Source organism: Echinops telfairi, unplaced genomic scaffold (genome assembly GCF_000313985.2).
Source record: "Echinops telfairi isolate 266 unplaced genomic scaffold, ASM31398v2 ScPeMD7_8;HRSCAF=38, whole genome shotgun sequence".
Taxonomy (NCBI): domain Eukaryota; kingdom Metazoa; phylum Chordata; class Mammalia; order Afrosoricida; family Tenrecidae; genus Echinops; species Echinops telfairi.
Window position 1 is genome coordinate 17,066,135 of NW_022103905.1, and position 11,837 is coordinate 17,077,971.

General features: G+C 39.9%; 1 non-coding gene across 1 annotated transcript; it reads right to left on the bottom strand.

Annotated features, from left to right (window-relative positions):
* Positions 1-9,130: 9,130 nt before the first annotated feature.
* LOC115868225 lies at positions 9,131-9,236 on the bottom strand. Its single transcript, XR_004045487.1, has one exon. It is a non-coding gene; the product is annotated as a U6 spliceosomal RNA (small nuclear RNA).
* Positions 9,237-11,837: the final 2,601 nt, after the last annotated feature.

The window sequence follows — 11,837 nt, forward strand, 5'->3', positions numbered from 1 at the left end:
CTCTCCTTCCCTCCACCCTCCCACCATCGCCACTCTCTCCACTGGTCCTGGGGGGCTCATCTGTCCTGGGTTCACTGTATTTCCAGTTCCTATCTGTGAATTGGCTGCTTTCTATCATATGACGGGGCTACAAACGTTCATAGAAAAATTCCATTACCCCCCCCAAAATAAGAAAAATTCTATTATCTTTTCATTCCATTTTTTCCCACGAACCTTTTGAAGTCCCTTCATAAGCCAGTCAGGTGTGTTTACATAAAGCAGAGGTTCTCAACCTTCCTAACGCCGCAACCCTTTCATACAGCTCCTCATGTGGTGGGGACCCCCCACCCATAACATGATTTTTGTTGCTACTTCATCCCTGTCATTTTGCTACTGTTATGAACCAGGAGACCCCTGTGAAAGGGTCGTTCGACCCCCAAAGGGGTCGTAACCCACAGGTTGAGAACCGCCGACGTAAAGTAACTTCCTCCATGTTTTAAGGTGTCTTTTTAGAAATCATTGAGTGGACCACAGATTTAAGTTTAAGATTAGACTATTTCTTTTAATTATTGTCACACATTTCCAGTATTTGACTACTTAGTACTTAGACTAATATTTTTAGAATTCTTTCTCATACTTCTTAATCTTAGTTTAATAAAGCAAGTTAGTATCAGAGTTTAGTTCACTGAACTAAACATTACCCATTTCTTTACTGTCACAAAACCTACTATTTTTTCAATAAATCATAAACTCAGTTTATTAGCAGAAAAAAGATCTTAGACGAAAACTAGAAGCCAAATAAATATTTAAGGAGAGAATTGTGGTTCCTTTATCAATATTGACTTTTGCAACGATATTTGTGAAACTGCAGTAGAGAAAAGGCAGGTAAAATTTGTCCTTAATATCACTGATGAAATAAAAGCTTCACTCTGTCTCTGTTGTACGGGCTTCACCCATCATAGAATAGTTATGCGTACAACTTAAAATATTATAAAAAAACTAAATATTTAAGAAGATAAGATGGAGGCACTAAACATAGACTGTAGTTTATATTTTAAGGAACTGAATATGTAGAATTCTGAATCACTTCATTTTTAAAAGCCTGAATTTCTATCTCGCCTTAGGCAAACTCCCTGTGCCTCCGTACTCTGCTCTTTAAATACATTAAAGACCCTCTTTTTCTAGTACTTTTAAGTCACAATGTATTACTTAAATAATCACAGATATTCACAGCCTTTATTCTTGAATGTGTAGACTTTTTTTCTCAAAAATACTTGTTTTGTTTTGGGTTTTTTTTATAAATGCTGTCAACATTTGTAAAATGACCTTATTTTTTAATATGGCATAGTTTTGTCCCAAAATGCATTTTACAGTAATTTTTGTGTCTTGTAGACTATAAGGTCAAAATCAAAGGTACTTAGGGAACATAAAAGCACCTAACTGCTCCCCCAAACCCCCAACATCTTTCGCAGATCTACATACTTAGACCCCTCTTGTCTTTTCCTCCATGGGGTAAAATTACAATATCAGGTTACTAATACATATATGTAAGCCTTCTGCATGGATAGAACTTTTTAGGGCTAAATCATTTGGGTTTTGTGGTATTAGGTGTTACATGATAATGTGCACTTAAATTCCTTTTAGAAAATGACTGAAAAATAGGAAAAGAACTCATTAGAATCAGAGAGCTCTTAGCTTCTCGGATATTCTCATGTCTGGGTACTCATGTCCAATTCCCAGAACTGTTGTGAAGACATTATTCAAAATCAAGGTTATTTTTCTCCAGTGACACTTTTAAGAAAAACTTAAAAATTTAAGTTGAGGTTTCCTGAGCAAAACAAATAGCAAAAAAAACAAAAAAAAAAAAACAAAACAAATAGCAAAATAGAGATAACAGAGTCTGAAGAACCAATTACAGGACTCTGATAAGTTTTATTTTGCAGATCTAAATTTTAAATCATACATAATCGTGGTGTTTCTGCTACTAGGAAGTAGAGTTTAATAAATTGTGATAGGTATATATATTTTTACATGAAGGATTCTAGTTTCTAAATCCACTTTTCTGATCTCAAGAAAATTATACTCGAAAAACAGGGTAAAAGTCTTCAACTATAGGCTCAAGCACAGCTTGGTCCTGTTGTCCTGAGAAGATTGCCATCCGTCTGCCTAGCAGAGGTGATGCTTTAGGGTCTGGTACCCTACTCTCTCCCAGCAAGGGGTTGAATTACTATGGCACAAACACAACACCCAAACCTTGGACTACAGTATATTTCAAAAAGAAAGTGTATTATCTTTATACAATGAGTCTATTTTATGTGCTATTAATCTAAGGATTCTCCAAACCACTCAATGATTTGTCACCACTAATTTTTAAAACTTTCTATCCATCTTTACTGATGTGGTCTGCTTTGAGAGGCAAGGGCGTTTCTCATAGATTTGAGGGTGCACAAAACAAAATTCTTTTGACGCAACCTGGTTCCTTTGGCCTGGAAACTATTTTTCCAGCTTTTAATAAAAAAGGAAACTCAAATGCCCATTTAATTTCCCAAACAAGAGGCCTGTTCAATTAGGCATTGTGACTGAAATACCCTATAATGCAGTTCTAACTAATAGAATGTTTTAATACTAAGTTTGGTACTGACTTTGTGAAGATCTATCCTGTGTCTCAATCTTGTCACTGTGTATGTATGGTTTTTTTACATTTTCATTGTATGACCACCTTTTTTTTTTTCAGAATGCATAGGATATTTTAGCTTTTGGTTTTTAAAGATGAAGTTTTGAAAAGTCTCGAATGGCTTTTGCATCAATTGAGAACATCCTTTCAATCACTGTAGAGCAGTGTACGAGATTAGAGGTCGATGGCTACCCAGCATGTCGCAAGCAAACAGGATATACTCGTACTGGTAGAAACTTCAGGGGCGCCTTAGAAGCCCTTTCCTAAGGCCAGTGCATGTGAAGGTTTGTCCTTGTATTGTGCAGAATAATTGGGATTGTGGCATGCAGTGGTATAATGACTGCCCAAAAAGTGATCTTGAAATACAGCCAGAGGGACCGGTTCTCCTCTGGCGCTCACCTACCAGGCCGACCCTGGTCACGGAGCTGCTCCGATGGGTCTGTGTGTGCCAGCTCAGGATTGGCCGGCCAAGGGAGAGAGAGGTGTCAATGAGTTTTAAGGTTGTGTACCAGTGCCTATTCTCTCTCCTTTCCTTTACCATCTTAACACTCTTGCTGTTTCCTCTGTTTTGTTCTATGACCAGCTTTAATTCCAATTAGTTTAAGAAGAACAGCAGCCCGAGAGATTAACAGGAAAGAGCAATGAAATGCATTCTTTAAAGAAAGACCCTTAAGAGCATCCACCTGCTAGGGTCTAACTAAAGCTCTAAGAAAAAAGTTTATTGTTTTAAAGGCTACTGATGCTCAAACTACTTCATTTTTTAAATGTGTTCAGTTTCAGAAGTTTCACTTTTGGAGGAAATTCCTAAAAAGGACATATTGAACATAGCTTGGAAAGTATAAACTAATTCTTACCGAATTTTTCAGTATTATTCAACATTTAATTTCATGTTTGTTATTGTACCACAAAGGGATAGTGTCATTGTTGGATTCAAATGTTGGAATTTTTTGTTAATATACTTAAAACTGTAACCAGTGATAACATCCTTAGTATTTTTTATTATAGATTATATTTTATTTCAATAAACTTTGATATTTAGACCAAACCGTATTTCTGCTACATATGTTTATCTTATTAAGCTACTTCTAGGAATACAAGAATGCGGATATGAGGAATTGATGTAGTAGTTCACATTTATCTCAATTAACTCTTGGAATACTTAGCTGTCTTAATTAATGTTCTCTATTTTTCCTCTCTGGGTTCTAACATCATTGCCATGGCTACACAAGACTCACAAACGAATTCCATGAGTAAAGGGCTTATTAAGGAAGTTAATAAATTGTAATGCCAGGGACAAATACTCGGGGTTGAGTTGTTTCTCAGGACATGTTACAAAATTCTGTGGGGTTTGCTAATAAAGGCCCATAGGGCATACCACTCTGCTATAGGCCTTCACCGGAAAGATTCCGTTTAAGCTCCAGGAGTCACCAAGCCCAACTTCTTGAATTCAGTGCCCTGAGGTACCCCACTCCAGTAAGCCTCAGCCCGAAGGCACTCGGCTCAACTTCCATGGGTCAGCGAGTCCAGCTTCCCCAATTAAGTGCTTAGAGGCACCCTACTCCGCAAACCTGCCTCCTGCAAAAAGCAATAGCCTATCCTTGCTGTGCGGGTTGAGAAGTTCATCATCCTAGTCCATACTCTGGCTCCTGGTTCTACTGCTACTACTCTGATCTGTCTTCTGGATCCAGGTTCACGAAACAGATCTTGGGCCCAATGACGAGCTCCACTCCTGGCTCTTGTTGGAAATGAGATTCCCTCCCGCTCCTCAGATGGCATATTGTACAGGCAGCAGGATGGCACTCCAGGGAACTCTGTTTATACTTACAGGCAAATCCTATCGATATCTCCCCCCCCCCAAACAGACCCATGTAGGGAAAGGTCATTTGGGAGGAATTTGGCTAAAAGAGCCACATTAAACAATTCTCTGCCCCTGAAACCAACTCTTGAGAAAGATACACACACACACACAAAATGAATAAAGACATAATTGCCTAAGCTGGTGTCTTGATGGTGCGGTGGGTTAAATGTTCAGCTGATAACTGAAAATTGGGCCCTTAGGACCGCCCAGCTGCTCTGCTGGGAGACAGATGAGATGACTTGCTTTCATAAAGATTTACAGCCTGGGGAACCCTATAGATGAGTTCTCCTCCATAGGGTTGCTGCTACAAGTTGGGATGGCTTTAATTGTAGTGGGTTTTGAATTTTTTGTTCCTACCCATAGAATAGTGAATGATCCGATCCCAGCAGTACGTCTTCTGACACATGTAGCCTCTTGAAGGACAAAGTTAGAATTGAAGTAGGCACCTATTTATGCTTGTTGGGGTTTGAGTTTTGCAGGCAAACAGCCCAGCCCCTGAATTTACTCACAAATATATGTGGAAGAGGCAGAATAATACCAGACGAGTTCAAAGTCTGATTGTGGGCTTGTTCGTCACGTTTCAGATCCTGCATCGATCATCAAAGGTAGGCTGATTAGCCTTTTTTGTACAATCTGCCCTTAAGAAATCTACCAAATTCTAGTTGATCCCAACTCAGTCACCCTACAGGACAGTAGGCCCTTCCCACAGGGTGTCAGAGGCTGAATCGTCATGGGAGCAGACTGCCTCATCCACCTCCTGTGGAGTTGCAGCTGGGTTTGAACTACCAACCTTTCAGTAGCCCTTGGTTAGCCCACTATGCAATCTAGGGTTTGAGCAAATTCTTCAATGTGTGTTTCCTCATCTCTAAAATCCAAGTAGTATTTCCTCCTCCTCAGGACTGTTCTATAAGTTAAAAGATATTGGATGTGAAGTGTCCTGTATGTAATAAGCACCCCCGAATTTGTAACTGTTGTTAATAACAGACCGGGGACATTCGTGCCCCCCCCCCCACCAAGACAAGAACTTTCAATAGGAAGAAACTTTGAGGAGCGTAGAAAGGACCTCTTCCACGTTATCTGTAATCTCCAGTGATAATGCTCCGCACACAGGAGTGATTGAGACCGATCTGGATTTCCGAGAAGCTCCAGTAAAAACGTGGAATCGACGTGGAATGAAGTAAACCAACCACATTGCCGAGTTGACGCCCACTCCTGGCAGCTCCACGTGTCAGAGTAGGTCGCCGGGGGTTTCCAGGGGCTGGAGTTCACCAGGCCTTTCTGCTGATTTATCTCTATCAGTGGTTCTGAACCTTCCTAATGCTGCAACCCTTTCATACAGTTCATCACGTGGTGGTGACCCCCAACCATACAATTATTTTCGTGGCTACTTCACACTCTCATTGTGCTACTGTTATGAATCAGGCGACCCCAATGAAAGGGTCGTTCGACATCCCCCCCACCCCCTCGGGGTCGCAACCCACAGGTTGAGAACAGCTGCTGTAGGTGAACTCAAACGGCCAGCCTTTGGGTCAATAGCCGAGGGTGTTAACCATTTATACCACCCAGGGCCTAGATGTGAAAATCACACTTTGCAGATAGTCAATTGTGGCATGCACTTTTTAAGGAGAAACCATCTGGAGGCACGTACACATACGCACACAAACAGAAAGCCCAGTGGTTACGGGGCTCTCACTCTGAAGCGATGAGAATGTTTCACACCTGAGCGAGTTTATTAAACTCCACTGGCCGTATACTTAACCTGAGCGACTTGTATCTGTGAGTATACAATACAATGGTTTTCTAAAATTCTCCCCCCACCACTCCCCGTTTATAATTGCTTTATTTAATCATATTCAGGCCCCACAAAAACACCTTGAAGCAAGGTGAACACCTTTCTCCTCTACTTGAGTAGAGTTTAGGACTGGGTGAATCAAGCCGGAGAACAAGTTCATTACAGAGCCTACTGGCAGGTCCATCAAAGGCCGTTGCTCAGTGTTTGGGGGAGTCGTATTAAGTCGAGTGCCTGTTCTAGCAGACATGTACATCATTGTTCACTCCAATGTGACAAAGTGACGATCGCTAAAGGCAGGATGACAGCCCCGCATTCTCGACAGTGCCACTGGCTAGATAGAGGGTCCATGGAAGCCAGTGCTGTCAGGAAATCACACCGCCCCCGCCCCGCGGCTGCCACAGGATGCGTCAGGTGGCTTCCGCAAAGAACTAAGATCGATCCAGTTGAGAAGTTCCGCTTGGTTCACAATGTTCTGAACAATTTAAGCTGGAAGGACACGTTTTCTCGGGTTGACAGGTGTCTTCGAATCTTTTTTTAAAATCATTTTACTGGGGGCTCGTACAATGATCACCATCCATCCATCCATTGCGTCAAGCACATTTGTACGTTTGTTGCCATCATCCTTCTCAACACATTTGCCTCCAATGTGTCTTCAAATCTTGACCGGACCTTGTCTGGGTTTCCTAAAGATCTTAAAAGAATGTCACCAATCCAATGTGATGTAACATTAAAAAGGATACACTGTAACCAAGGGGAAATTTCCCTCCCTATGCACAGTTGGTTTAACATTTCCCTATCAGTGTGGTTTGCATTGTTAATACAATGAAGGATAAAAAGAGAAGCAGATACCCATTTGTAATTAAAAAAAAACCCAAAACCTCTCAGCAAACTAGAAATAGAGAACTTCCTCAACTTCCTAACAGGTATAAAGGGAAAGTCTACCATTGGAATCATCTTTCACAATGAAAACTGAATGCTTTCCCCCTAAGCTGGGACCAGGCCCAGGGGTCGGCGCTTAGCACGCCTATCCAGCGTTTCGCTTAGCACGCCTATCCAGCGTTTCGTTGGAGCCAGGGCACGAGGCCTGGGAACCCGGGGCAGACATACATTGAGAGGGCCAGTCTCGGTTTGCCAGTGCTGCTGTAAGCAAATACAAGTGAAGGGCTTGCACAGAGAGAAACGTCTCTCACCGTTTAGGAAGCTGGAAGCCTGAATGCAGGGCACCGGCTCTGGAAGATTTAGGCTTCCTCTGTGTGGGCTCTGGAGGAAGGCTTAGCCTTCGTAGGCAGTCTCCACGTGTCTTTCATGTAAGAAAAAAAGCAGTATAACCCCTCTTCCCTGGAAGCTAGGCTGTGACCAGAGAAAGGGTGTTGCATCCCGATGGTCTGATCACGTCAGAGCACCCTCATGGGAGATGAGTCCATCTATTGCATGGCCCAGCATAAGTGGCCACATATTTTGAGGGGGTCACAGTTCAATCCGTGACAATAAACTGTCATAATGCCTTTATTTCCGGAAGATCTGATTACGGACATAGAAAATCCTGAGGAATCTGCAACAAAGTTACTAAAATTAATGAGTAAATTTAGCAAGGTCACAAGAAACATTGTGACTAATGTTTGGTCAATATACAATATTCAAGTAGATTTCTTTGTACCAGCAATGAAGAATTTAAAAAATTTTAACACCACTTACAGTAGCATAAAAACATACAAAATACTTAGGGATAAATTTAAGAAAATATGTTAATACCTATGCACTGAAAACTATAGCACATCATTGAGAGATGTATTAAAGAAGGCCTACATAAATGGAGTGATACACTAAATATGGATTGAAAGACAGTACTACTGGTTAACATGTCAAATATGTGAATAAACTCAAGATAATTTTATTCAAAGTCCCAGCAGATTTTTGGTAGAAATTGTCACATTGATTTTAAATTTTATATAAAAGAGGTTTTGAAAAAGAAAAAATAGAGTTGAAGGAGTTACATGATCTGATTTTAAGATTTAATATAAAAGTAATCAAGACATTGTGGTATTTGTCAAAGAGATATATAAATTAATAGAGCAGAACAGTCTGGAAATATATATATATATATATATATATATGGTTTTTTTAAGGTGCTATGTATGGTAATTTTTAAAATCTCTGGGTGGCTCAGATAGCACTATTGTAAGGTGACCAGATTTTAACATTGTTTACGTAAAGCGGGACACCATTGATGGTGGGCGGTGTGTGTGTGTGTGGGGCAATGTTCTTGATTAAAAATTTGGTCTATATGGAGCAACAAAAATTTTCATAGAATGCAAAAATAGTATTGTAATATATATTTTTAAATTTCAACATTAGTACCATTTACAAATATAATACATTAAAAATTATGTATAGCATTATTTTATTCTTTGGCATATTTCTCATTTGAGTGAATTTTTTTTAGTAGATTGCTGTCGTTGTTTAAAAGGTAATGCAATTTTTCACAAAAATTTGTTAAATTATATTTCATACATAAAATGGCTTTCAAAGTCTCAACACTTAACTGTGAATTTTCTGATGTCCACACTTCATTTACCGTAGAAAAACGCGTTCAGTCACAGCATTAGTACCTGGTAAGGACAGCGCGTATTCCACAATTTTTAGTGCACTATTGTATGGAACATGGTTTGTTTCGAAATGATGAAATATTTCTAACCATTTGTTCTCTATTGTGATTTTTGCTAATGCCCAAGATTTAACCTTTTCCTTATCAATATATTTTCTTAATAATGATACCTCATTAAAAAGACCTTTTCCAGTAATATTACTATATGGGAAAATTTTTTTTTTTAATATGGAACGCTTCACGAATTTGCGTGTCATCCTTGCGCAGGGGCCATGCTAATCTTCTCTGTATCGTTCCAATTTTATATATGTGCTGCCGAAGCGAGCACATATGGGAAATTTTGAGTAATATGATCGAATGATTTTTGCACATCATTCCAGTAGTGTGTGCTAAATTCAAGAAAATTTATGTATTTATGAAATAAATAAAAAATTACTTACCTAAATTATCTGAATAGTTGATATCACTTATTTAACTAGCACTAGCACGCAGTACAATGTGTATCGTCCGAGAGACAGTTACAAAATGTTTTCGTCATTGCCAATGCCAAAAAATGCCATTGTTCATTAAATCCAAACAATGGTGGTTGACGAAGTGGGTGAAGGGAGACATCGGACAGGGCAAGATATGACAAAATACCAATTTATAAACTATCAAGGGCTCATGAGGGAGGGGGAGCGGGGAGGGAGGGGCAAAATGAGGACCTAATGTCGGGGGTTTAAGTGGAGATAAAATGTTTTGAGAATGATGTACAAATGCGCTTTACACAATTGATGTGTGTATGGATTGCGATAACAGTTGTATGAGCCCCTAATAAAATGTTTAAAGAACAAAAAAACAATGGTGGTTGAATTCTAACAACTGATCAACAATGTGAACTCTGATAAGCAGGTCTCAACAATTATTTGTTATTATTAAAGTTTAACATTATAAAATTAACAAAAATAATATAAAACTCATATCCTGGCGAAAAAGCCACATGGCAGCCAAAAACCGTATACAGTATTCTCTTTCCGTTCTCCTGCCGTTCCCTAGCTTATCGTGCATTCTTTCCAAAAATCAAGACTTTTTTAAAAGGCTGCGGGACGCTGGACAAATTGTTAAAAATCGGGACGTCTGGTCACCTTACACTATAGTGTAAGTGCATTGAAGTGCTAATCAGGTTGGCAATTCAAAGTCCCTAGCTGCTTTGCGGGAGAAAGATGAGGCTGTCTGCGCCTGTAGAGATTCACAGTCTCAGAAGCTGAGTTATACTCGCTTAATAGCACTCCGCCATAGTCCCTTATATGATATATAATAATTCTGGACTCCACACGCTGTGGCTGTGGTTCTATTTGGGGGTGTTATTTGCGAACCCACTGGAATGGGATGAGATTGAATTCTGACCTTAGTTGAGGCTGTGAGTTGGCCACACTCTTGTTTAACGGTTCTTGTAGTGATTACTACTTACAATGGAGGTAAGCAATCATATGCTGCAGCTGAGGGGAGAAAAACCTGCCTGGAGTGGCCTAGGCAAAGCCTGGCTGATTAAGATTAGTCGGAGGTCAATACCTACAAGAAAAAAACAAACAAACATCTTGCCAGAGGGCCCCGGGTCATGTGTGCATAAATACCATACTGGTCAGGGGTGGAGAACAGATGAGTAACTCCTACCAAACTTCCTTGCATTGATCTGGTAGGAAGGTGGAGGAAGATACTGAGGGATTCACCCGCAAGTAACTATGAACAAGATTCCCTGCAGGGCCATCCTGCTGTGTGTAAAATGAACCCTCTGAGAGGTAGGGAGTGTGATCTCATCACCAGGGAAAGGCGGGAGAGAAGCGTGTTCTCTGGCTCCAGCACCTGGCTCACCCCTGCCTGATCTTTGAGCTGTGGACTGAAATGCATGAGACATCTCCTCGAACTTTTGTGAGTTCTGTGGGACACTGTAGCTATTCTCAGAACCCCAAGACGTGAGAGGATATACTCAAGGGGGGAGTGGGGGGAAAGATAAAACAGACTGTCATCTTGTTGTCACATGTTGAATGTGGGGGACTTTTTCAGTTTCCAACTCCTTGGGATTAGTTTGGTATTAATTCTTATAAAAGACATTAATACCACAGACACACTAGAGTCACTCTGAGTCAGAACCAAATTACTGATAGTAGGTTGAGCTTTGTTTTGATTTGAGTGGTCCAAATGGTCTGTGATCATCTAGTACTAAAAAAGCTGGTGGTTCAGATGTGTCCAGTAGCATCATTGGAGACAGGCTTATATTCTGCAGGGATGGTGGCTAAGAAAAGCTTACAGAGCAGTTGGCCGACTGTAACACACAAGGCCACCATGAGCCCAAATCACCTTAACAGTGGCCTTGGCTTTTGGGTAAGGTAATGAATGGGTAAAAGTGTCTGTTCAACAAACTGTAGTGGAAAAAAATAGATATCTATATAGGAAATAGAAAAGTGAAACTTACATACCTATAAACTAACATGAGATGTGTTTTATCTACAAATAAAAATGAATACTATTAAACTGGTAGAAGAAAACCTAGGAGGAAAAAACTTTGTAAACTTGGGGTAGGCAAAAAATAAGTTTGGACACAAAAGCAATCAACCATGAAAGAAAAAAAACTGATAACATTGGTTTCATCAAAATGAAAAAAACAAAACAAAACCAAACCCCCCAAAATGAAAAGAGACTGTTCAAACATTCCATTAAGATAATGGAAGGGCAGAATGCCACTCTGACCTTGGACGGGTGGCCTCCCTCATCGGCATGATGGGTCTGTCTTTTTGTTGTCTTTCTCCCTTTGAAGACTCAATGTTCTCCTTTATAATAGCAATGATAACATTATATAATATTATATTATTAAATTATATATTCTATAATAATAATATATAAACAATAATATGTAAAGGGTCCAAGGGGGTGGCAGAGTGGAGGAAGGAGG